Source organism: Euwallacea fornicatus, unplaced genomic scaffold (genome assembly GCF_040115645.1).
Source record: "Euwallacea fornicatus isolate EFF26 unplaced genomic scaffold, ASM4011564v1 scaffold_123, whole genome shotgun sequence".
Classification (NCBI taxonomy): domain Eukaryota; kingdom Metazoa; phylum Arthropoda; class Insecta; order Coleoptera; family Curculionidae; genus Euwallacea; species Euwallacea fornicatus.
In genome coordinates, this window is record NW_027096091.1 from 49,443 (window position 1) to 73,963 (window position 24,521).

Consider the following 24,521-nt stretch of genomic DNA (forward strand, 5'->3'; position numbering starts at 1 on the left):
AAATCCACACAATGTAAAAATGACCCTACAAGTCCCACAGCTCGAAAATATGCGAACCCTATTTTCTCACACTTAACAAGGGAGGATTTATATGGATTTATAATAAAATATATATACAGGGTGGTCATTTAGTGCGGTCTCGGAAGATTACGGCTAAACAATTTAATATTTTGAATTTCTTTTTTTTGCGTTATATAGAACTCGATTATGGGCACATTCTAAAATTGTTTTCGTTTTATACAGGGTGTTCTAAATAAGTGAAAAATATCAAAGTTATGTTTTTTTAAATAGGACGCCCCATGTATTAATATCGTTTTAGATTTCTTGAGAAAAATAAATGTAAGCTTCATTAAGGTTTACTTGTCCCAAATCTTAAGGATTTCGAAATAATTAAGTTTTTTTTTTAAATCATGCAATTTTTAAAACTTTGTTATGAAGGACTTAAACTGGAGTAAATCGAAATTCATACCAAACCTTAGATATGAGACGTATTTTATGCCAGAATTATTAAAATTGAAATATCTCATACAGTGCGTCCAAAAAATAACATGAAAATTGTATTCTTTTTGAAAGGAAATAACTTGCTTAATTTAAATAGAACACCCCATATTTTATTACTCGAAATAAGAGATAAACATATGACTAATCAAAAATTGTTACACCTTCCAGTACCTAAATGTACAGGTTTTCTTCGAAAAATAAAATTTAAGAAAAGGTAGCAAAATTAATAACCGCACTATCTATTTTTATTTAATATAAAAGAATTTCTTTTAATAAACACTTAATTACAAACAATTTTCAATATAACCTCCATTCTGATCAATGCAAGCTTGAAGTCGAGTAACATAGTTAACAACAAGAGACAATATGAAAATCAGAATCCGCTATGTTTTTGACTCTATTAGAGCAAATAGGGATATTCTGGAAAATGTTTGTCGTGGAAATGTTACTCGACTTCAAGCTTGCATTGATCAGAATGGAGGATATATTGAAAATTATTTATAATTAAGTGTTTATTAAAAGAAATTCTTTTATATTAAATAAAAATAGATAGTGCGGTTATTAATTTTGCTACCTTTTCTTAAATTTTATTTTTCGAAGAAAACCTGTAATTTAGGTACATGAAGGTGTAACGATTTTTGATTAGTCATATTTTTATCTCTTATTTCGAGTAATAAAATATGGGATGTTCTATTTAAATTAAGCAAGTTATTTCCTTTCAAAAAGAATACAATTTTCATGTTATTTTTTGGACGCACTGTATGAGATATTTCAATTTTAATAATTCTGGCATAAAATACGTCTCATATCTAAGGTTTGGTATGAATTTCGATTTACTCCAGTTTAAGTCCTTCATAACAAAGTTTTAAAAATTGCATGATTTAAAAAAAAACTTAATTATTCAGAACCGAGCGAGCCTTAATACAGTCAAGACGTGTCTGGTGCGAATAAAATAAACATTCTTATCAGCGTAGAGCGCAAAACAGGAAAAAACATAAAAATACACAAAAATTCATCGGCCAAAGTGATAGTTGGGGGCATGGAGACAGAGGGAACCTCTGAATCAGAAGGCCCCTCCCAGCTTGACATGGACGGGTTTGTAACACCACACAGCAGAAAAAAAAGGGGTAGACCCAAAAGGCAGGACAGTCAAACTGACAACCGATCAAAGAAAGTTCACACTGAAGTCGATCCTACACATACAACAATACCCAACAGACCTTCAACATCAACCCAACAACCAACAACCTCCCAACCAACAACAGCTACCCAGAAACCTGGGTTTATAAGATACCAACACACATTCGCCATAACCACCCCCTCAAATACATCACGCATTAAGCTGGCAACAATATGGGAACAACACAACCCAAATAACAAAGACGTAATAATCAAACAAGAAAATCAATACCTGCTTAAAACCAACAACAGCGATGCCACCACAGCTACTCTTAGGACACTTCTGAGCCAAGAGTTAATCACAGCCTTTTACAGGCTAGAAGACAACAAACAAACCATAACAAACTCATCTCTACCCAAAATAATTACTCCAACCTATTCGGCGGTGGTGACGGGCGTGGAAGCTGAAATTACGGATGAAATGTTCCACAATCAATTAAAAAGAATGGGACTGCAAGTTAGATATTGCAAACGGATAATATCACGAGCGAGAGGGGTGCCGACGCTCATGCTTCGTCTGATCACGGGTGACCAGGGAACATACGAGAAACTTATGGCTGAACGACGTATCTTCTGCTTCAATAGATCTTATCGAATTACTGAAAGCAAGCCTCCTAACCCTATCCCTGCGCCATGGGGGAAATGCTCCAAGTATGACCACACCACCGAGAAATGCCCGAATGGGGTGAAATGTAACAAATGTCTGGGACCTCACAACTCACATCAATGTAAGTCTCCACTGCCACCAAAATGTACAGCATGCGGATCCGAGGAACACGCTGCATGGAGCACTAAGTGCCCCCGCAGACCCACGGCGCCGATACAAGACATCCCAAATGTAAGAATCAAAAGCGCTAACAAAACCACAGCCCAACTCCCATTAACAAAAACTGCGGATAGCCGAATCCACGTCCCAATAACAACGCACGACTTCATAATTAATAAGTACAAAAACAGCATCAATAAAAATAGTGAGGTAAACCGCGAAGAACTACTCAAAAAATTAAGACACCGATTCATAGAGGACTTTAAGATCGATACGACCGTAGTTTTTTTCGGAAATCAAATGTATATACTTATGTTCGACCTAAATAATCCCAACTCACCTTCTCCAACTGATCCCATCAGCCACATCAGATAGACAACAACGAACATACAACAATGACTCATAAACTAATATACTCCAACATCAACGGACTAACCCAAAAAAACACACACTATACAATTACATCGAACAAAAGGACATGGACGGTTGCCTACTAGTTGAAACTAAAACCAAGACAGACCAAACAATAAGCTATCGTGACTGGACACACATTACTAAACACGGATACCAAAGGTCCAACGCTAGGGGAGGGGCGATAGCATTATGCAAGCCAACACTTAGGATGGGCAAGGCAAACCCTCCAGTACTCAATAACAACCTAAACGAATGCATTCACTTCACACTTCCTTTCTCGACTGAAAAAATCCACATATTCGTGGTATATATTCACCCCTGCTCCGACATCGAACCAAACATCTTTACCAAGGCCAGCCTATACAAACATGCCTTGATCGTGGGAGATTTCAACATCAACCGACGAAAAAAACAGAAACTCAAAAACTTCCTAGAGAATTCCGACTTCGAACAACGACACACACCACCCACCTTCCTTATGCCACAAAACCCTGACTCCACACCTGACATACTACTACACACGAAGAACCTTACAGACAACGTTAAAAACATAAACCTAACCAACGAACTGGGATCAGACCATCTGTCCATCACATTCAATATTGACTTAAACCAAATCCAACACACTCCCCAGACTCCAATGAACACAAGCAATAAACTTAACTTAAACAGGACCAACACAGACCAGGTGAAAAACTACATGGACAACTACATTTCATCGCAATCCGAACCCATTACTATTGACCAGCTTCAAGCACAAATATCTCTTGCAGTGCAAAAATTTACACCCGAATTGAAAAGATCTTATTACGCACATACGCTACCCAAATTCGTACTAAAACTTATAAAACACAAAAGAGAACTATATAGATTATACACACGCACACAAGACACCGACCTAAAAAAAACATCAATAGTCTCAACAAGAACGTCAAAAGACTGATATATCAATACAGACAAAACAAATGGCTGGAGACATGTCAAGAAATAGAAAGGGATCAAGGAAAGACATACTGGCGGAAAATCAAAAAACTTGCAAAATACAAAAAAAAACAACCCTATTACTAACATAAACGAAAACGGAAACGAACTCTTGACGGATAAAGACAAGGCTGACGCATTTGCCAGACACTATCGGAGGGCTTTCGGTTCTTCGACTAACCCCAAATTTGACAACAACAATTTCAACCTTGTAAATGAATGGTATAAGGACTTCTTCGGCAGCAACAACAATGTCAAAATACAACCAACTTAATTATTTCGAAATCCTTAAGATTTGGGACAAGTAAACCTTAATGAAACTTACATTTATTTTTCTCAAGAAATCTAAAACGATATTAATATATGGGGTGTCCTATTTAAAAAAATATAACTGATATTTTTCACTTATTTAGAACACCCTGTATAAAACGAAAAACAATTTTAGAATGTGCCCATAATCGAGTTCTATATAACGCAAAAAAAAGAAATTCAAAATATTAAATTGTTTAGCCGTAATCTTTCGAGACCGCACTAAATGACCACCCTGTATTTATATATTTTATTATTTACACGCGGAGTTATAATAATAATAACACGAGCTACACATGAAATGGCCATTCTTCTAGCTTTAAGTTTAGGTCAGCTACTTTTTAATTATATAAGGAGAATCCCGATTAGCATAATTAGTCATTTTAGTCTCTGCTTTCGAGTGCTGCATGAACCTATGATTTTGTATTTTCGAAATAAATATATTTTTTTTAACTTAAAATAAAAAGTTAATAAAATTATTCAGCCGAGTTGTGATGATAATGCGACCGGCAATGTGTAATCCCTACGACCTGGGACTTTGGTAAATCATTCTATTTGCACGCAAAGTAAAGTAAAGATGTGGCGTTTTATTTCGTCCAAGTTGCAACGTGAAGCAAAATTTCGTTTTCTCACCGATACTTCAGAAAACCGAAACAACGTTTACGTGCTTTAAAAGATAGCAATGGTGAGGTCTATGCTAATTGTGCCAAACCTTGTGTATATAAAATTGGATTTGTTCGTTGCATATAATTATTTTATTTTCGTTAGATACTTAGATATTTTAATAATTAGGGATCTTTCTTTTCTCTGTCAAATCAGAAAACAAAAAACTAAAACCTTAATATACAACGAAGAAACCCAATAGCGATGTTTACGGTATATAGAAGGGTTTTAATTAGTTAGGTAAGTGTGCATGTGTTACGTGAAAAGTGAAAAATAAATAAATTTTGGAAACTGTGTAGGTGCTTTCACTTGAGGTTTGTATCTTAAAATAAGTCCCAGATTCGCCAATTTAATTTGTTGCCATCCCTTCAAAAAAAAAACACCTTCTATGTACCGTAATGGAACGGATCATCCGTAAAAAATATCCCTCCAATATAACTATACAAAATAAAGTACAGGGCCATTCACGCTATACGATACACCATAGAATGTTTTGTAACCGAAATACGAAGATTTCAAAAAGTTCCAATTTAGTTTAATTGCTAGCTAGTTAGCTAACTTGAACGTTAGAGACATTAAAGTATTAAAGTTACATTTTTACAAAATGTTATATTACGTTATTCAAAATTCAATTGATACTTTGATCTGGAAATGAATTTTGAAATTATTGAAAACTTATTGTCAAATGGCGTGAATGATCTTGTACCTAGGATATCTCTTATCTGTACGTAACGTGAATCGGCTGTGAGAAAATCTTTTCCAGTTTTTCTTACTTCTACGTTATCCTCGTTATCCTTCTGTATGTTTAACAACGACGATTTCTGTTCTTGTTTAAATCCTTATCCACCGCAAAGTCTTGAAGCTATGTTGGTACGTTGTTGTTTCTTTTGTCTTTGTGCAACTCCTACCGTCGTACCCACCTCCTTTTTTCTTATTCTTTAGTTAACCTAAAAAGGCTTATACCAACATTTGTGCCATTACAAAGAATAAGTGATGTATTGACGGAATAATTTTTTACGTCGAAGCAAATATTTAAAGGAATGAGGAAGGGAATTACAATTTTTCTTTATTACAATTATTTTTTGAATGAACGTTTTGGTAATAATGTAGGTGATCTTACCTCCAGAATCAAATATGTGTATTTACAGTGTGTTTCCTACATAATAATAGGTGAAAGTTTAGGGGCTGGATTGTTCTCTGAGTAATTTAAATTATTTTATTCTTCAACAGTTTTAGGAAATTTTAAAATTAATTAATATTAAATAATCCAGTGGGAAACTGTAGCTGTAGGTTTTGATAAATTTCGTATAAAACATTTATCACCTTGTATCTAGGAAACAAAGCATTTTCCTTACCTTTAGAAAATACACTGTAAATAAATATTAAAAGAAATATACATGTTGGGTGCAACTTAAGTGATGTCATTAATTTTAAAGGATGGTTCCTTGTATTTTATGAAAAAATGGTCATATAAACGTGTGTCCTAACTTGCATTAGTTTTATTTAAAAAAAAAAACAGGTTTTATTAATTGTGCGTATTAGCCCAGATTTTTTTTTAATTATAGAGCTCGAGAAACTGCACAATTTCTTCGAAAATGGCCTGATTGATATAAAATTCAAGGCCTACTACGACAGTTTCTAAGAGCAAAATTTTAATAAGTCATATTAGCGATTTATTAAAATTTTGCTCCTAGAAACTGTCGTAGTAGGCCTTGAATAGTACATCGACCAGGCCATTTTTTATGAAAATGTGCACTTTATCGAGATCTATAATTTTTAAAATAACCGGACTGAATCGTAAGATTTATAAACTTTTTACAGACTAACCCCAAAACAAATGAGTCATAGTGTATGAATGTGTATGTTTACTAAAAAAATAATAATATACAAATAAAATTCTTCCTATGTAGAACTTTCTGCTGAAATATAGTGAAGAAACTGAAATATAGAACTAACCTGTGGTAAAAAATGATTTTTGTTAAAATAGCTATATAAAATAAACAGAGAAGTAACCCTACATATTACAAACACATTACAATTTATTTAAAGAATAAAAAAATAATATATATTTAAAATGCTAAAAAAATTGAGAAAAAAATCCATTCTACAAACAACTATAAACAATGCGTTTTATGTCCTAACTATAAAAACTTAGAGTTACAAGAAATTATTAGTTTTATTTATCTATATTTTACAGTTTCTTACGTTCCCTATAAAATAAAAAAAAGTCTGTAAATTTGAAGGTATTTTATTGTTAAAATGGAGGAACGCCTAATTTTTGGGTTAAAATATTGAGCTATTAATGTTACACACACTTTGTATTACTGTTGTATTGTGAATTTTTTCTGACTACATTCTAACAACAATTGATGAAGGACCTGGGTAAAGTGACGAGGCCCTTTCTAAATTAGTTCCTTACATAGAGACCCTACTTCTGTATAATAGTAACCCTTTTTACTCGTACCATGTTGGAAATAAGCACTCGATATTCAAATTGAAATCAACTTTCTATGCTTACCTTAGATCTTTTCTTCTCCACCATGTTCCTGTTCCTTTTTACCTTGCTTACAAATTTACTAAATGCTATTTCTGCTGCTGAAAAAAAATTACTAAAAAATTACTAACAAATCCCAACTCCCTGTTCCCCCTGAGAGAGTCAATAAAGAAAACTTCGATATATCCCTGGCCCCCCTTGATCTTGTCATAGAGAACCCATGTAAAAAACATGTTACATGTAACATGTTTGCTAAAGGGAGCAAATAATGCCCTCTTACCTCTTTGCTAGTAACTGAGACTGTTTCGAATCAAAGTTCTGATTGAGCAAGACCTACCTACCTACTGAAAATGTGTTAAAGTATGTCTTTTGTAAAAGCTAGATGTGTGAATCAATTAATAAGGAGCAAATTAATGCAAATGTTGAAATTTTTTACCAAAATTTCCCTGTACTACTTGCTTACTAGCTCGTTAAGGGTTCTTCTAAAACCTTAAATACGAGCTTAGTGGTGCAATCTTCTTTCTAGGTTCACATAATTGAAGGTGCTTCGCTCTATGAACCCTACGTTTTACCTATTTGAGTGAGTCGCCCATTACCATGTGTAGATGACACCCTCACTACCTGCAGCCTCGATAACCATATCGAACCACCTCCTACTGGTGTCCCCCCTTGCTGCTGCTACTTCCAAGATTTCCTCGTTTGATGCTATGTTAAAGTTTGATTTTAGGTTCTTACCTAATATACCTTAACGTTCTTTTTGTCGATCTTCTGTCTCGGCCCCCATTTTGAACCCCTTTGTGTGAACGACTCGAGGAGGATTTCGTGAATAAACCGCCTTTCTTTCGATGATATCTAGATATATTCATACTTACTCTGTAAATGTTTGAATGTGGATTTTTCCTCTTAAAACAAAAGGATTGATCCATTCCTGATACACGAACAAAGAACTAATGAATAATTTCTTTGACGATAGGATGGGTGGTTCCCGTCTGGGACTTTCCCTTCTGTTAACTTTTCGACTTGTGACAATCAGCTCCCTCTGAGATCGCCCTCCGGAAACGTACGTTTTTTACGATTCGACACGATTAACACAGATGGAGCCACCCGCGAAGAACCATTCTCTCGCTAAATCCGGTGATATATACTAGTAAAATTAGTCTAGGCTCCCGCCGTCTTTTCGCTCAGGATTCGGACCAGTTAACGGCAGCGGCATATGTTGCTGCACCTCTTCGAGGGGCGTCGTGAACGGTCTCATCGGTGTTGGCCTCATTGATAATTCCTCCGTTTGCTCGCTCTCTGGGAGATGACTCCGACGTGTCTTATCGTCGCTCTACCGGATCTAACAATTGAGTGCGAAGACCCCCAGCAAAGAAGGATCGGTCGAGAGGCCGACTCCTCGTCAAACTACCTGGAGGATTTCTTCCTCGACGTAATTTTGTGTTGCATCTGTTTCTTTGCCAAACCTGGTGTCGTACAGTGTTGCCGGATTGGGCAAAAAATCCTAAATTTCAAAGAACCTTGAAAATTTTTTTTGAGATTCTGGGATGAAACTGCTGCTTTTCTATGAAATGAATTTGAAAAATTTTCAAAGATTTCTCAAAATTCAAGTGAGCCCCCTTTATAACTCGGCCTACTTTTATTAAAACCCCATTCCGGCAATTTAAAAATGACCCATGTAAAATAAATACGTGAAATATTGTGAATCGGCAAGCTTTAAAGATAAAGAACTCTCGACTCACTCCTATCCAACGATTGACAAAAATATTAACGGTAGCATCAAATGCGTAAGAGCTTAAAAAAAATCACTTTTCAAATGGAAAGGCAAAGAATATATATTATAAAAATAATGGTGAAAATTATATAATTAAATGTGGAATGAGGTTTTAATCCAAGCAGCAACGAGGTACTTTATCTGAAAGGATAATTCATTTTGTGCCTCTGATAAGGCCTACTTGATGTATTTTGAAAATTCGAAATATACTTTGAATTCGTTTCGTAACGAGCGGAGACTTAATCTTAGAATCTCAAAGTAAAAATCTTACCTTTTTACTCCATTACGCATCTCCAGACCTCCCTAGATCCGTACGTCCTATAACTTCATTCGATCGCGGGAAAACGCCCTGAATAACGTTCCTTATGATGCGGCCGAAAATAACAGTAACAATAATAAGAATAATAATAGTAACAATGCTCCAACACTCTTTGTTATCTATTATTAAATGTTTACTTTGTTACTGTATGACTTGTGCGTTCGACAAATCCGTTGATGACGATGATTTTTCCAAAAAAAAAAAATCACATAAACCCTAAAAATCTTCGTCCCCCCTTGGCGCTCGAAACTAACTAATATTAATGATTATACAGGGTGTCCTCGAATTACGTGGCCAAAATAATACCGCAGATTGTTTGAGTGAAAATAAGTCGATTTAACTAAACTTCCCTCAGTCCAAAAGTTGATAATTATGGAGCTACAGGGTGTTAAAGTTGAAAAAAAAAATCACATTTTCTTTAATATCTTTCGATTTCTTTGAGTTAATTTCACGAAATTTCATATTTGAGGGTGTTTTAGGATACGAAATTCAAATTTATTAACGATTTAGTTGTTTCTTCTAGGGGGCGCCACAAGCGACCGTTAGGACACATTTAAATCTCTGTAACTTTTTCGTGCCACGGTGTATATTATTTTGGTATTTAAAAACCTTTTTCCCTACCTTTTATACTTAGAAAAGGTATACTTTATTGACGTCGCTAGAAGCAACGGTTTTGGAGAAAAACGCATAATTCTAATGCGCTGCATATTTGCGTTAGCACTTTTAAGTAAATAACTCAGTTGGCTATGTTTTTAATTGACATTTTAACACTTGAATTTGTTTCTCAAATGTTAGTTTTTTTATTTAGCCCTCAGTTTTTCTTGTCAGTTTCGCTTCTTGTTCCTGTAAATATCCATAAGTATGGCCAATAAATTCACTTATTCTGAAATGGTGGATATGCTGTTAGTTTATGGACTTTGCCGTTGTAATAGTCAAAAAAGTGTACGAGTTTACAAGGAAAAATATCCTTTCCGTAGAATTCCAAATCGGAAAACTTTTGTTAATATTGAAAGGCGTCTCCGCGAAAATGGCAAGTTTGAACCTAGGCATGCAGATTCTGGACGCGGACGAACAATAAGTACAGTAGAAATGGAAGAAGAGGTTTTGGATGCTGTTCAAAGAAATCCAAAGGCCAGTACACGAGGTGTAGGACTGCAATTGGGAGTTTCGAAATCACCAGTTCATAAAGTTTTTCAAGAACAATTGTTGCACCCCTATCATATTCAAAAAGTTCAAGACCTACAATTGCCCGTGGATTCTGCTCAACGTTTAAATTTTTGTCGGTTCATAATCCACAAAAGAATCGAAAATCCAAATTTTAGTAAGAAAATTTTGTTCGCAGATGAAGCTGTTTTTACTAGATACGGTATTTTTAATATGCATAATGAACATGTTTATGCTTATGAAAATCCTCACGAGACAACAGTGACTCATTATCAGCATCGATTTAAAGCAAATGTCTGGGCTGGAATAGTAGATAATTTTATTGTTGGTCCCTTTGTAATGCCAAATACGCTGAATGGTGATAACTACTTGAACTTTTTAGTACAAACTCTACCTATCTTATTAGAAGATTTGCCTTTACTCCTTCGTCGTGATCTTTGGTTTATGCATGATGGCGCACCTCCTCATTTTACTTTAAATGTAAGACAACATTTAAATGAGGAATACCCACAACGTTGGATTGGAAGAGGAGGTGATGCACCTGTGAATTGGCCGGCTCGATCATCAGACTTGACAGCCTGTGATTTTTTTTTATGGGGTGCGTTGAAATCAAAAGTTTATGCATCTCCAGTTCATACGCGACAAGAATTGGAAGCAAGAATAATTCATGAAGTGGAATTATTGAAGAATACCCCTGAAATATTGTTTAGAGTACAATGTAATTTCTTAAAAAGGATGAACTTATGCATACAGGAAAATGGTAAACACTTTGAACATTTGTTATGATAGCAGATTAAATGAAAAAAAATTAAACCAACAATTTACATAAGTTAATTTAATTAATTAGTAAGTGTTATTCTCGCTTGTTGTTGTTTCTTTGTTAATTATTATTTTTGTTTTCTATTTAATAATATCTGATTTTGAAAACTTATTGTTATACCTTTACTAATAATTATTTTTGAAAAACTTAATTTTTTTTAACGGAAAATAATTTTAAGGTAATTTGCATGCATCATCAGGCTTAGATCCATTTTTTCTCCAAAACCGTTGCTTCTAGCGACGTCAATAAAGTATACCTTTTCTAAGTATAAAAGGTAGGGAAAAAGGTTTTTAAATACCAAAATAATATACACCGTGGCACGAAAAAGTTACAGAGATTTAAATGTGTCCTAATGGTCGCTTGTGGCGCCCCCTAGAAGAAACAACTAAATCGTTAATAAATTTGAATTTCGTATCCTAAAACACCCTCAAATATGAAATTTCGTGAAATTAACTCAAAGAAATCGAAAGATATTAAAGAAAATGTGATTTTTTTTTCAACTTTAACACCCTGTAGCTCCATAATTATCAACTTTTGGACTGAGGGAAGTTTAGTTAAATCGACTTATTTTCACTCAAACAATCTGCGGTATTATTTTGGCCACGTAATTCGAGGACACCCTGTATGTGCGTCAAATGTCAGTTTTGTGCCTTATGCGAAAATGTCCCCCCTGATATATCGCAGAAAAAGTTTAATTTATTTCCGAAGCTCTGTCCTTATTCTGGGATAATTTTCTCAGTTCGATGAGATGAAATGAAAACTGAACCCTAGAACGCTAAACCTCTATCTTTTCGAACGTGTATACCTCCTAATATAAATTCACTAATTCCCTAAGCTGAAAATTATTAAATTGTCAGAAAGAAAACAAAATGGCAACGCCGCTACCGCAAGAAATCATACACGCATAATCGGTTTCAGAATTATTGAGTTATTACGGACATCTAAACCCTAAAAGGCAACGCTGACCTCTAAGGCCTCATCGGTGCTGGTGCCCCATTTATGATTCCTCCGTTTGTCCCCGTTATCTGGGGGGATGACTCCAATATGTCTTGTCGTTGTCATTTTTCCGGATCTAAAAATAGAGTGTGAAGACCCCCAAAAAGAGGTCGGTCCAGAGGCCGACTTTAATGGATGCTGGAGGGTTAATTTACATTAACAAATAAACGTAAATTAACCCTTCGAACATCCCCTCATCATCTCCTTTGTACTCAATGTCGTAGAAAATTGATAAATAATAGCAACAATTGACCATCTCTCTCATCACCTTCTTTTGTTATAATTTTTACCTGTAAATCGATTATCATACATTAACAAATTTCATTAAGCAAGTGGTAGAGAAATGCTCGAGTTATTAACAAAGTAATTTTAGTTTTAACAACTTCAAAATCATATTCGTATATATCTCTGTGTAATTAGTTTAAAGCGCTTCTCGTTTAAAAAAAAAAACGAAAAAAAATTGAGGAAACATTTTCCCCAATGGCAAATTGGCGCCTCCTAATATGAGCCGCTCCCCGTATAAATAAAAATAAACGTTTGTTATAACAAAAGAAGGTGAAAATTATTTCAATTTTCGGAAAGTGAGGAAAATGGCAACGTCGCCGCAACGACTGATACAAAGCGAGGTAACGACAATTCTTAGGAAGAATTCGCCAAACGTTAAAGTGTTTAGTATTCACCTATAATGGATTTCTTTAAATGGCATTTTTTAAAGAAAACTATCTGATGAAATTCCGAAAATAATTATATTTAAGTTACATGTGCATCCTCTCACATAGACGAAATTCAAAATAAAATTTCCAAGATGCTGAAAGACGAAATCATAATACCATCACAATCTCCTTGGTCATCCCCGATATGGATAGTACCAAAGAAAATGGATGCCAGTAAAAAACAAAAATGGAGAGTCTCATAATAGATTACCGGAAAGTAAATGAAAAAACCATAGACGATAGGCACCCAATACCAAAAATATCAGATATTTTGGACGTTGTAGTTACTTCACCGCCCTAGATTTGGCTTCCGGGTTCCACAAAAATCGAGATGCACCCGAATTCAATGGAAAAAACAGCATTCAGTGTAAAGAACGGACACTATGAATATATCCGTATGCCGTTTGGACTAAAAAATGCGCCGGCAACCTTCCAAAGGGTGATGGACAATGTCTTGTATATATGGATGATATCATAAAATTTTCCACGTCTCTACAAGAGCACATCAATAACTTAAAACTAATCTTTAAATGCCTAAAAAAAACTGGAATGAAAATTCAATTGGACAAATCAGAGTTTCTGCGTAAAAACATGGAATTGGGGCAGATAATAACTCCAGAAGGCATAAAACCAAATCCGAACAAAATAAATACAATAAAGAACTATCCGATTCCTAAAACGAGTAAAAAAATCAAATCATTTTTGGAACTAATAGGATATTATAGAAAATTCATTAAGGATTTTGCAAAACTAACAAAACCAATGACACGATGCCTAAAGAAAAATGAAAGGATCGTTCATAGTCCAGAATTCGTGAATGGTTTTGAAACTTGCAAAAACGTCCTAATGAACGACCCTATATTACAGTATCCAGATTTTGAGAAACCATCTAACTTGACAACAGATGCCTCAAACTATGCCATAGATGCTATAGGTTTTATCCCAGAGGCCAGTGGGTAGCGATCTACCTATAGCATATGTTCCTCGTACCTTAAATTCCGCAGAGACCAACTATAGCACTATTGAAAAAGAACTACTGGCAATTGTGTGGGCTGTAAAATACTTCAGACCCTATTTGTTTGGGAAAAGATTCAGGATCATCAGTGACCATAAACCTCTATAATGGTTATTCTCCCTTAAAGAACCCAATTCCAAACTTGTAAGATGGAGACTAAAACTAGAAAAATATGATTACGAAATAGTATACAAAAAAAGAAAACTAAACACCAACGCTGATGCATTATCCCGAATACACATCAATCATGCAGAAGAAAACACTATCCCAGAAAACTACCCAGACGACATCTCCCTATTAGTAAATCTTGGTCTTAATAACGACGAGTTAGAACCTCATTTAGATGCAGATGACATAAATGAAATAATCGACTCCTGGAGTAAAGACATTAATAAGGAAGTCACAGCTCCACCAGGCGTACAACTAACCTCAAACAACGAACGATTGACGAACGGATCAACGGTACATAACACCAATGACCAAGAAGAAGATAGCAATACTGTACATCCAAGCGTAGAACAGCCTATAATAAGAGCACCATGTGTAGAAAAATGTGTCAATCAACACCAAACCCAGTTAATATTTATAAATAATAAACAAACAAACAAAAATCTCAAAGTTATAAAAGAAAAAAATATTTAATAAACCAAAATTAAGAATATTTATTAACCACAATAGTACGGAACAGGATATCTGCAATCTGATTAAAAATTGGTTAATTCCAAACATCACACACTGCTCTTGCACTTCTTGGATAAAGATTTAGAACTCATAAATTTAAGTCTTTCAAAAATAATTCCTTTAAACTTTTTATATATAATAACTTCTTAACTGATGTAACAGACGTTGAAGAACAAAAAGTAAAAATTCAACTATATCGCGAATCAAAAACATCTCATAGAGGAATTCAGGAAAATTTAAAAGCAATAAAAAAATACCTATACTGGCCAAATATTGACAATAACGTACGACAATACATAAACACATGTGAAACTTGTCTGAAAGCTTTAAATATGAAAGGCATCCCAATAAGTTAATTTTTAAACCTACTCCTTTTAGGTGGATGAACCCTTTGACCACATATATTATATCGACGTTTACAAAACCTATAGTCAATATTTCCTAACATTCCTAGATTAATTTTCTAAATTTAGACAAGCTTATCCAATAAACAGCGTTTCCGCAGTGAAAATCCTCAACAAATTAGTAATATTTATATAACGCACTTTGGAATACCTAGGAAAATCACTGTAGATAACAATCATGAATTCAAAAATAATCTTGTGCAAGAATTTTGTAAAACTCATAATATTGAAATACATTACACCACATTATACAACTTATCAGGCAACAGTCCTGTCGAAAGATTTCATTCTACTTTATCAGAAATAATTTTAACCCTTAAGAAAAATAAACAAAGAAAACGTAATAACACTAATGAATTACGCTCTTTTGTCTTATAATAATTCTATCCATTCCGTGACATAATATTCACCTTTCCAAATTGTTAGAGAGAAAATATCATACAAGAACCCTTTTGAATTAAATGAAGCGGACAAAATCAACGAATATATGCTAGAACACATTGAAAACCTTAAGACCTTACAAAAAGACGTAAATAACAAACTAATAAACAAACAAACACGATCCTTATAAAAAGCTAATAAAAACAGAAAAGAAAACGTCAAAATTAATAACAATAAGGATTTATACAGAAAAGCGCATAGAAACAGAAACGAAAGAAAAACCAGAGATAGATACCAAAAACCAGAAAATCCAATAAAAATTTCAAACAATAAAATTAAGTCAAAAAATAAAGCATATCATAAAAATTATCTGAAACCCCAACTATTTGTTTCAGGAGAAGAGAATCATGAATCTAACGACGATAACTGTGATTCTGATACTCCCCTCAGTATTTATCTTAAAGCTAAAACCCGTAGATAATCCCATCCTTCCCATATCATTAGGACAATCGAAAATAATCACGTCCAAACATACATTCATTTATCATGTAAATACCACTAACATTTTATTAACTCTACACCAAATTAGGCATGTAATTAACCATTCTATGAAACATTCTATAATCTCAAATGACTCTCAAATTTCAAGTAAAACTGTTAACACTAGACGTAAGGTTGATTAATGCATGATTCTCTTAGAACACCTCACCCAAAGGATCGGTATCTTTAACATCACTAAAGAACTACATCGAACTAAGCGAGGTATATTCAACATCATTGGTAAAACCTCTATATGGTTATTTGGAACTTTAGATAACGATGATAAAACCTTCCTTGTCAACTATTTAAATAATCTAAAAAACAACAACAAAACTCTAGAACCAGATTTTAACAACCAGAAAACTTTCCTAAAGCCATTGTCAGACAGTTATATAAATAAAATTCAAAATATTAAATCAAGTCAAGATTAACTCAATTTGGAAATAAAACAAATATCGCAACAACTGGATATTGACCAATAACACAACATGATTTTTAATATAGTAGACATGAGTTTTAGGCAACTTCTGAATGTTCAGCATATAATTGATAACATCGAGAATACAGTTACTTTTACAAAAATAAATATTTTACATCCATCTATTCCTCCTCTAAAAAATTTAAAAAATATACTATATATAAATTAAATGCCCTATATGGCTCTGAGAAAATTATTAAATTCAGAAATAAACTTAACTACTACAATTATTTTGGAACACAAGTAGAGGTAAAAAAAAATTATATTATTCAAAATTCATATTCCAATCACGATGTCTCAATACAGATACCTCCATATGTACTTCGTCCCAATCCAAAACCAAATCATCATCCTTATCTACTACTCAACACCGAGAATTTTTGGATAACCTCCGAAGACTGTAACAAAATTGAAGATTGGTATATGTGTCAACAAAGCTATCTAGTCAAACAACAACCCTGCGTAGCCAACCTAGTTCGCCGAGGGAAAATGGAATGCTCCTGGGACCATGTATTAGTAGAAAAAACCCATGTTCAGCAGATAAGTGGAAGTGACGTTCTAATCATACCCACCATACCGGACACAGTACAAACTTTCTGTGCAAATAATGGATTCCTCAAAATCTCCAAACCCACTATTATAACTTTGAAAAAATGGTATATCATAATTAATGGAAATACATACAAGAAGGAAGAAACCACCAAAAAAGAATACATATTAGAGCTCCCGATAGTAAACGTACCAAGATTAACAATAACAGAAAACATTCAGTTAACCCTCAAGAAAGTGAAGTTAGAAGACCTAAAAAGACTTCATCAGCTTTCCAACGCCTTACGATTGGAAACGTATTCCAAGAAGGGACCAAACACCCACCAATGGACAAACTCTTTGCTAATCTGTCTATTAGTTTCGTCTCTTGTATGTTTAAGATATCTATACAAAAATCACAAATTGAACTGCTTCATGAAACAAACGCCACCACCTCAGAAAACCTCGGAACCCACGTTTTCTGAACTTAAGAAGGAAGAAGTCATGTAGTCCACACCAGCCCATCCAATGACATTATCAATATATACCACTGGACTTTATATTGGACCTCATTAAGACCTCATCGATAGATAACTGTATAAAACCACCCTTAGAATAGTTAAGATTTTCATTATTGTCAAAATATTCAGTTAAGTAGTTATGCTGTAAGTCTGATCAAGTTTATGTTATTTCTTGCAAGATAATAAAGTTGTTTTTAAATTCGTTTAAAAAAACCATTAATCGAAAAGAAGTAACTTAATTCGTGTCATAGGAATCCTTTCCCACGAGACTGCAAATCGAATATTTCCTTGGAAATTGCAGAGCCAGCAAACTTGCAATATAAATGGTTAGAATTACTAATTAAAGGAGCTTCTTGATGTTTAGACTTATAATAGAATATTGGTGTAGTATTCTTTGAGTTTTTTTTATCTTCTTTTCCTGGACTAAATCGTAACATGTATATTAATTAATACTGTTTTGTCATCTATGACTGTTATTTTTTACGCCACTATTTAAAATGTGTTGTTATGTTACAATTTTCAATTATTAAACTACCAACAAAAGGTTGGTGGATTATTTCAAAGACACATTGTTGATACATTGTAGTAGCCACATAAATGAGAACCGTGATAAAGATGTATCAACTAATTTAATATAATGGAAATTTAAACACAAATTATTGTAATTTTACTTAAATAAATATTATCTTCCGATAAACATTTCTCACATTGTTAATAAAACAATACCCTAAGATAAAAAAAGCAAATTTCTCAGTCCAAATAAATGCAAAATATATGAGAACTCTTTGAAAGTATAGATGTGGTTGCTTTTGGAAGAATAAAAAAATTGTTAAATGATTAGGGCTCAAACCACCAGAAAGTCAGGCACATCCAGTTAACACTTGAAACGCAAGAAAGTCCAATTTTACTTATTCTAAATTGCAAGTAAAAATGATGGACCAAAGTTGACTGTACGTACCTTGGTGAAAGCCATGGAGCCGTGGAAAAAGCCCTACTTTCTCAACCATCCCAGAAATTGAGGACCCAACCGATGCTATATCCCGAAGACTCTGAAGGATAATGATAGTTGCTTGCTCTAGTGGTTAGTAGAATCTTTTTAACTTCGTCGGGGTAGAACGCGGCAGTATCACATGTTTTGGCTGTGGTTTCTGTGCACTAAAATAAGAGGAATAGTTATGGGTAAATCCCAATTACAGGGGAACAGTCGATGAATCGAAGCTCGATGAAAATAATGTGGTCCTCTATGAAAGATCTACTACTTTAGGACAATGTTAATGATAAGTTTTGATTGCGTTGGGAGGAAACGAAATTTTATTATTAGTTCCTATATATCGGGAATAGGAGAGCACACATTTTGTAAACGAGGAATCATTGGAAAACCCTCTAGGAATGAGTTTCATTTTTTTTCTTACCTCTTCTTTCTTGTTTCGTTAAATATTCTCTTAATCGATCGGGATGAGACCCTTTCTTATTTTGTGCTTCTCGGTTTTAAATGAGATTATATTTTTATTTCGGATCCAATAGTTGAAGTCAATTTCCACTTTTCTGCTAATGAAAAACAAACTACGAACTTTCCCGGTCCGATTACTGACATGTAAATGTCATAATTGTCATTCGATATGTTTGTCGGGTTAGAAGTCGTAGTGTTTTCGCTGTTCGACCTTAGTTTATCTTTAGGATGTAGAGTAGTTTTTAGGTATTAGTAAATATGTATATGTCGGAGATTTATTAGTCTTTAAGTGATAAAGTGTAACATTACTAGCTGATAATATGACGAAGGGCAAGCTGACAGGGCCACCTTAAGGAAAAGCTCTGTCGAACGAGGTCGCTACCATCAAGGGCGAAATTGAGAGGCCATGTGTGCGGGCCTTCGTGGGAAACAGGGACTAGCAAATACCTTACCCCTCGGATTCGAAGGACTCGCGAAATCTGGAAAACGAGAAACCGAAAAGGGACAGGCAGATTAGATTGGCAATTGACGAGAAGCGTTCGTGTAGTAACGAATTCGTGAGTTTTGCACTTTTTCTATTCTTGCTTTTAAAAGTGAACTAAATACTTTATATCACCATGGAAAACCTTCCTATTGATGATCCGACATATATTTAAATAGTACACAATAAACTAAGAAAACTTATGATTATAAAATGTTCCAGTTTATAGTAACAGGATTTTAATAGTCGATAGATCTTTTCTTAAGATGAAAATGTTATGTAAATATATATTGAAAACGGCTCAGTTTTTGAAATACAGGATGGCAAATTTAACTTTTTCTTTTCATTTTTTTTAATAATTCGCGCAAATATCAAAATATAGCCATGAAATTTGATATTATGGGATTTTTCGCAGGGCCGAACTTATTTTTGTTAAAATTTTCGTCAAATTTACAGAAAGCGCCATATGCAACGTACTAGTGAACGTTGAAATGATGATAACTTTTTTGTGCCTCTTGATGACAACTTTTTTCTTATCAAAATAGATTCCCTGTTTATTTTTTCCTAAAAAAGGTACTCTTGTTGTAAATTACTAAAAGTCACTATTTTTGAGATATTTTGAATTTAATCCCTAGTAGTTCGGTTTGCTTCTACAGGGGAATTGTGATTGAATAGTAAATAGTTTATTTCGCCAATTTTTATATGCTTAATAAATGTTTCTTACTTCATTTAACAACGTTCTTAATATTATGACTATTACATTTAACATTATTTATTTACCATTTAACATTTTAATATTTTAGAACGAAATTAATATCAAACACTTTTTAATTGTTATTTAATACAAAACAAAAAAGTAATCATATTTCAATTTATCTAAAAATTACTGGAACATGGTTCCATATTTTAAAAATTGAAATGAATAATATTAACACGTTAAAATCTCTAAATAAAATAAATACAGAGCACCGAAAATACTAACTGAGATTATTGAAGCGGAACTTGAACTGGTTGTCAAGCCACTGTCATAACTAGCAAAATTAACACTAATAAAAACACTGCTCCCCGAAGACGTACAGCAACATATGCCGCTGCCGTTAACTGGTCCGAATCCTGAGCGAGAAGACGGCGGGAGCCTAGATCAACTTTAGTAGTATATATCGACGCGAGAGGATGGTTCTTCGCAGGTGGCTCCATCTGTGTCAATCGTATCGATTCGTAAAAAACGAACGGTTCCAGAGGGCGATCTCAGAGGGAGCTGACCGTCACAAATCGAAAAGTTAACGGAAGGGAAAGTCCCAGACAGGAATCACCCATCCTTCCCTCAAAGAAATAATTAATTCGTTCTTTGTTCGTGCATCAGAAAAAAATAAATTCTTTTGTTTTAAGACGAAAGATCCAGATTCAAACATGTACAGAGTAAGTAAGAATATATCGAGATATCGTCGAAAGAAAGGGAGTTTATTCATGAAATTCTCTTCGAATCGTTTACACAAGGGGTTTCAAAATGGGGGCCGAGACGGAGGATCAACAAAAAGAACGTTAATGTATATTAGGTAAGACCCTAAAATCATACTTTAACGTAGCATCGAACGAGGAAATCTTGGAAGCAGCAGCAGCAAAGTGGGACATCAATAGGAGGTGTCTCGATATGGTTATCAAGGCTGCAGGTAGTGAGGGTGTCACCTACACATGGTAGTGGGCGACTCGCTCAAATAGGTAAAACGTAGGGTTCATAGAGCGAAGCACCTTCAATCGTGGGGACCTAGCAAGAATTAAGGTTATCAAAGAACCCTTAATGGGTAAGTAAGCAAGTGATACAGGGAATTTTTGGACAAAAATTTCCACATTTGCATCAATTTGCTCCTTATTAATCAATTCACACATTTAGCATTTACAAAAGACACGCTTTGACACATTTTCAGTAGGTAGGTAGGTAGGTTTAGCTGGATCAGAACTTTGACTTAATAGAGCTTCAGTTATCAGCAAAGAGCTAGGAGGGCATTATTTGCTCCCTTTAGCAGACATGTTACATGTAACATGTTTTTTACAATGGTTCACTTTGACGAGATCAAGAGGGGCCAGGGATACATCGAAGTTTTCTTCATCGACTCTCTCAGGAGGAAAAGGGAGTTGGGATTTGTTAGTAATTTTTTAGTAATTTTTTTTCAGCAGCAGAAATGGGATTTAGTAAATTTGTAAGCAAGGTAAAAAGGAGCAGAAACATGGTGGAGAAGAAAAGATCTAAGGTAAGCATAGAAAGTTGATTTCAATTTGAATATCGAGTGCATATTTCCAACATGGTAAGAATAAAAAGGGTTACTATTATACAGAAGTAGGGTCTCTATGTAGGGAACTAATTTAGAAAGGGCCTCGTCACTTTATCCAGGTCCTTCATCAATTGTTAGAATGTAGTCAGAAAAAATTCAAAATACAACAGTAATACAAAGTGTGTGTAACATTAATAGCTCAATATTTTAACCCAAAAATTAGGCGTTCCTTCATTTTAACAATAAAATACCTTCAAATTTACAGACTTTTTTTTATTTTATAGGGAACGTAAGAAACTGTAAAATATAGATAAATAAAACTAATAATTTCTTGTAACTCTAAGTTTTTATAGTTAGGACATAAAACGCATTGTTTATAGTTGTTTGTAGAATGGATTTTTTTCTCAATTTTTTTAGCATTTTAAATATATATTATTTTTTTATTCTTTAAATAAATTGTAATGTGTTTGTAATATGTAGGGTTACTTCTCTGTTTATTTTATATAGCTATTTTAACAAAAATCATTTTTTACCACAGGTTAGTTCTATATTTCAGTTTCTTCACTATATTTCAGCAGAAAGTTCTACATAGGAAGAATTTTATTTGTATATTATTATTTTTTTAGTAAACATACACATTCATACACTATGACTCATTTGTTTTGGGGTTAGTCTGTAAAAAGTTTATAAATCTTACGATTCAGTCCGGTTATTTTAAAAATTATAGATCTCGATAAAGTGCACATTTTCATAAAAAATGGCCTGGTCGATGTACTATTCAAGGCCTACTACGACAGTTTCTAGGAGCAAAATTTTAATAAATCGCTAATATGACTTATTAAAATTTTGCTCTTAGAAACTGTCGTAGTAGGCCTTGAATTTTATATCAATCAGGCCATTTTCGAAGAAATTGTGCAGTTTCTCGAGCTCTATAATTAAAAAAAAATCTGAGCTAATACGCACAATTAATAAAACCTGTTTTTTTTTTTAAATAAAACTAATGCAAGTTAGGACACACGTTTATATGACCATTTTTTCATAAAATACAAGGAACCATCCTTTAAAATTAATGACATCACTTAAGTTGCACCCAACATGTATATTTCTTTTAATATTTATTTACAGTGTATTTTCTAAAGGTAAGGAAAATGCTTTGTTTCCTAGATACAAGGTGATAAATGTTTTATACGAAATTTATCAAAACCTACAGCTACAGTTTCCCACTGGATTATTTAAAATTAATTAATTTTAAAATTTCCTAAAACTGTTGAAGAATAAAATAATTTAAATTACTCAGAGAACAATCCAGCCCCTAAACTTTCACCTATTATTATGTAGGAAACACACTGTAAATACACATATTTGATTCTGGAGGTAAGATCACCTACATTATTACCAAAACGTTCATTCAAAAAATAATTGTAATAAAGAAAAATTGTAATTCCCTTCCTCATTCCTTTAAATATTTGCTTCGACGTAAAAAATTATTCCGTCAATACATCACTTATTCTTTGTAATGGCACAAATGTTGGTATAAGCCTTTTTAGGTTAACTAAAGAATAAGAAAAAAGGAGGTGGGTACGACGGTAGGAGTTGCACAAAGACAAAAGAAACAACAACGTACCAACATAGCTTCAAGACTTTGCGGTGGATAAGGATTTAAACAAGAACAGAAATCGTCGTTGTTAAACATACAGAAGGATAACGAGGATAACGTAGAAGTAAGAAAAACTGGAAAAGATTTTCTCACAGCCGATTCACGTTACGTACAGATAAGAGATATCCTAGGTACAAGATCATTCACGCCATTTGACAATAAGTTTTCAATAATTTCAAAATTTATTTCCAGATCAAAGTATCAATTTAATTTTGAATAACGTAACATAACATTTTATAAAAATGTAACTTTAATACTTTAATCTCTCTAACGTTCAAGTTAGCTAACTAGCTAGCAATTAAACTAAATTGGAACTTTTTGAAATCTTCGTATTTCGGTTACAAAACATTCTATGGTGTATCGTATAGCGTGAATGGCCCTGTACTTTATTTTGTATAGTTATATTGGAGGGATATTTTTTACGGATGATCCGTTCCATTACGGTACATAGAAGGTGTTTTTTTTTTGAAGGGATGGCAACAAATTTAATTGGCGAATCTGGGACTTATTTTAAGATACAAACCTCAAGTGAAAGCACCTACACAGTTTCCAAAATTTATTTATTTTTCACTTTTCACGTAACACATACACACTTACCTAACTAATTAAAACCCTTCTATATACCGTAAACATCGCTATTGGGTTTATTCGTTGTATATTAAGGTTTTAGTTTTTTGTTTTCTTATTTGACAGGGAAAAGAAAGATCCCTAATTATTAAAATATCTAAGTATCTAACGAAAATAAAATAATTATATGTAACGAACAGATCCAATTTTATATACACAAGGTTCAGCACAATTAGCATAGACCTCACCATTGCTATCTTTTAAAGCGCATAAACGTCTTTTCGGTTTTCGGAAGTATCAATGAGAAAACGAAATTTTGCTTCGCGTTACAACTTGGACGAAATAAAACGCCACATCTTTATTTTACTTTGCGAGCAAATAGAATGATTTACCAAAGTCCCAGGTCGTAGGGATTACACATTGCCAGTTAAGTTTGAAGTTCAGCCAAACTATTTTTA

At 33.7% G+C, this 24,521-nt stretch overlaps 1 long non-coding RNA gene across 4 annotated transcripts; it reads right to left on the minus strand.

The window, feature by feature from the left end:
- Window positions 1-7,024: 7,024 nt before the first annotated feature.
- On the minus strand, window positions 7,025-19,214 carry LOC136350147 (uncharacterized). Of its 4 annotated transcripts, XR_010734096.1 has the most exons (4): window positions 19,051-19,214; window positions 18,597-18,793; window positions 9,350-12,453; window positions 7,025-8,808 (listed from the first exon to the last, which is right to left on the minus strand). It is a non-coding gene; the product is annotated as an uncharacterized lncRNA (long non-coding RNA). The 4 variants fall into 4 exon arrangements; XR_010734095.1 differs by having other exon boundaries at window positions 7,025-12,453; XR_010734094.1 differs by lacking the exons at window positions 7,025-8,808; window positions 9,350-12,453 and adding an exon at window positions 14,743-16,987.
- Window positions 19,215-24,521: the final 5,307 nt, after the last annotated feature.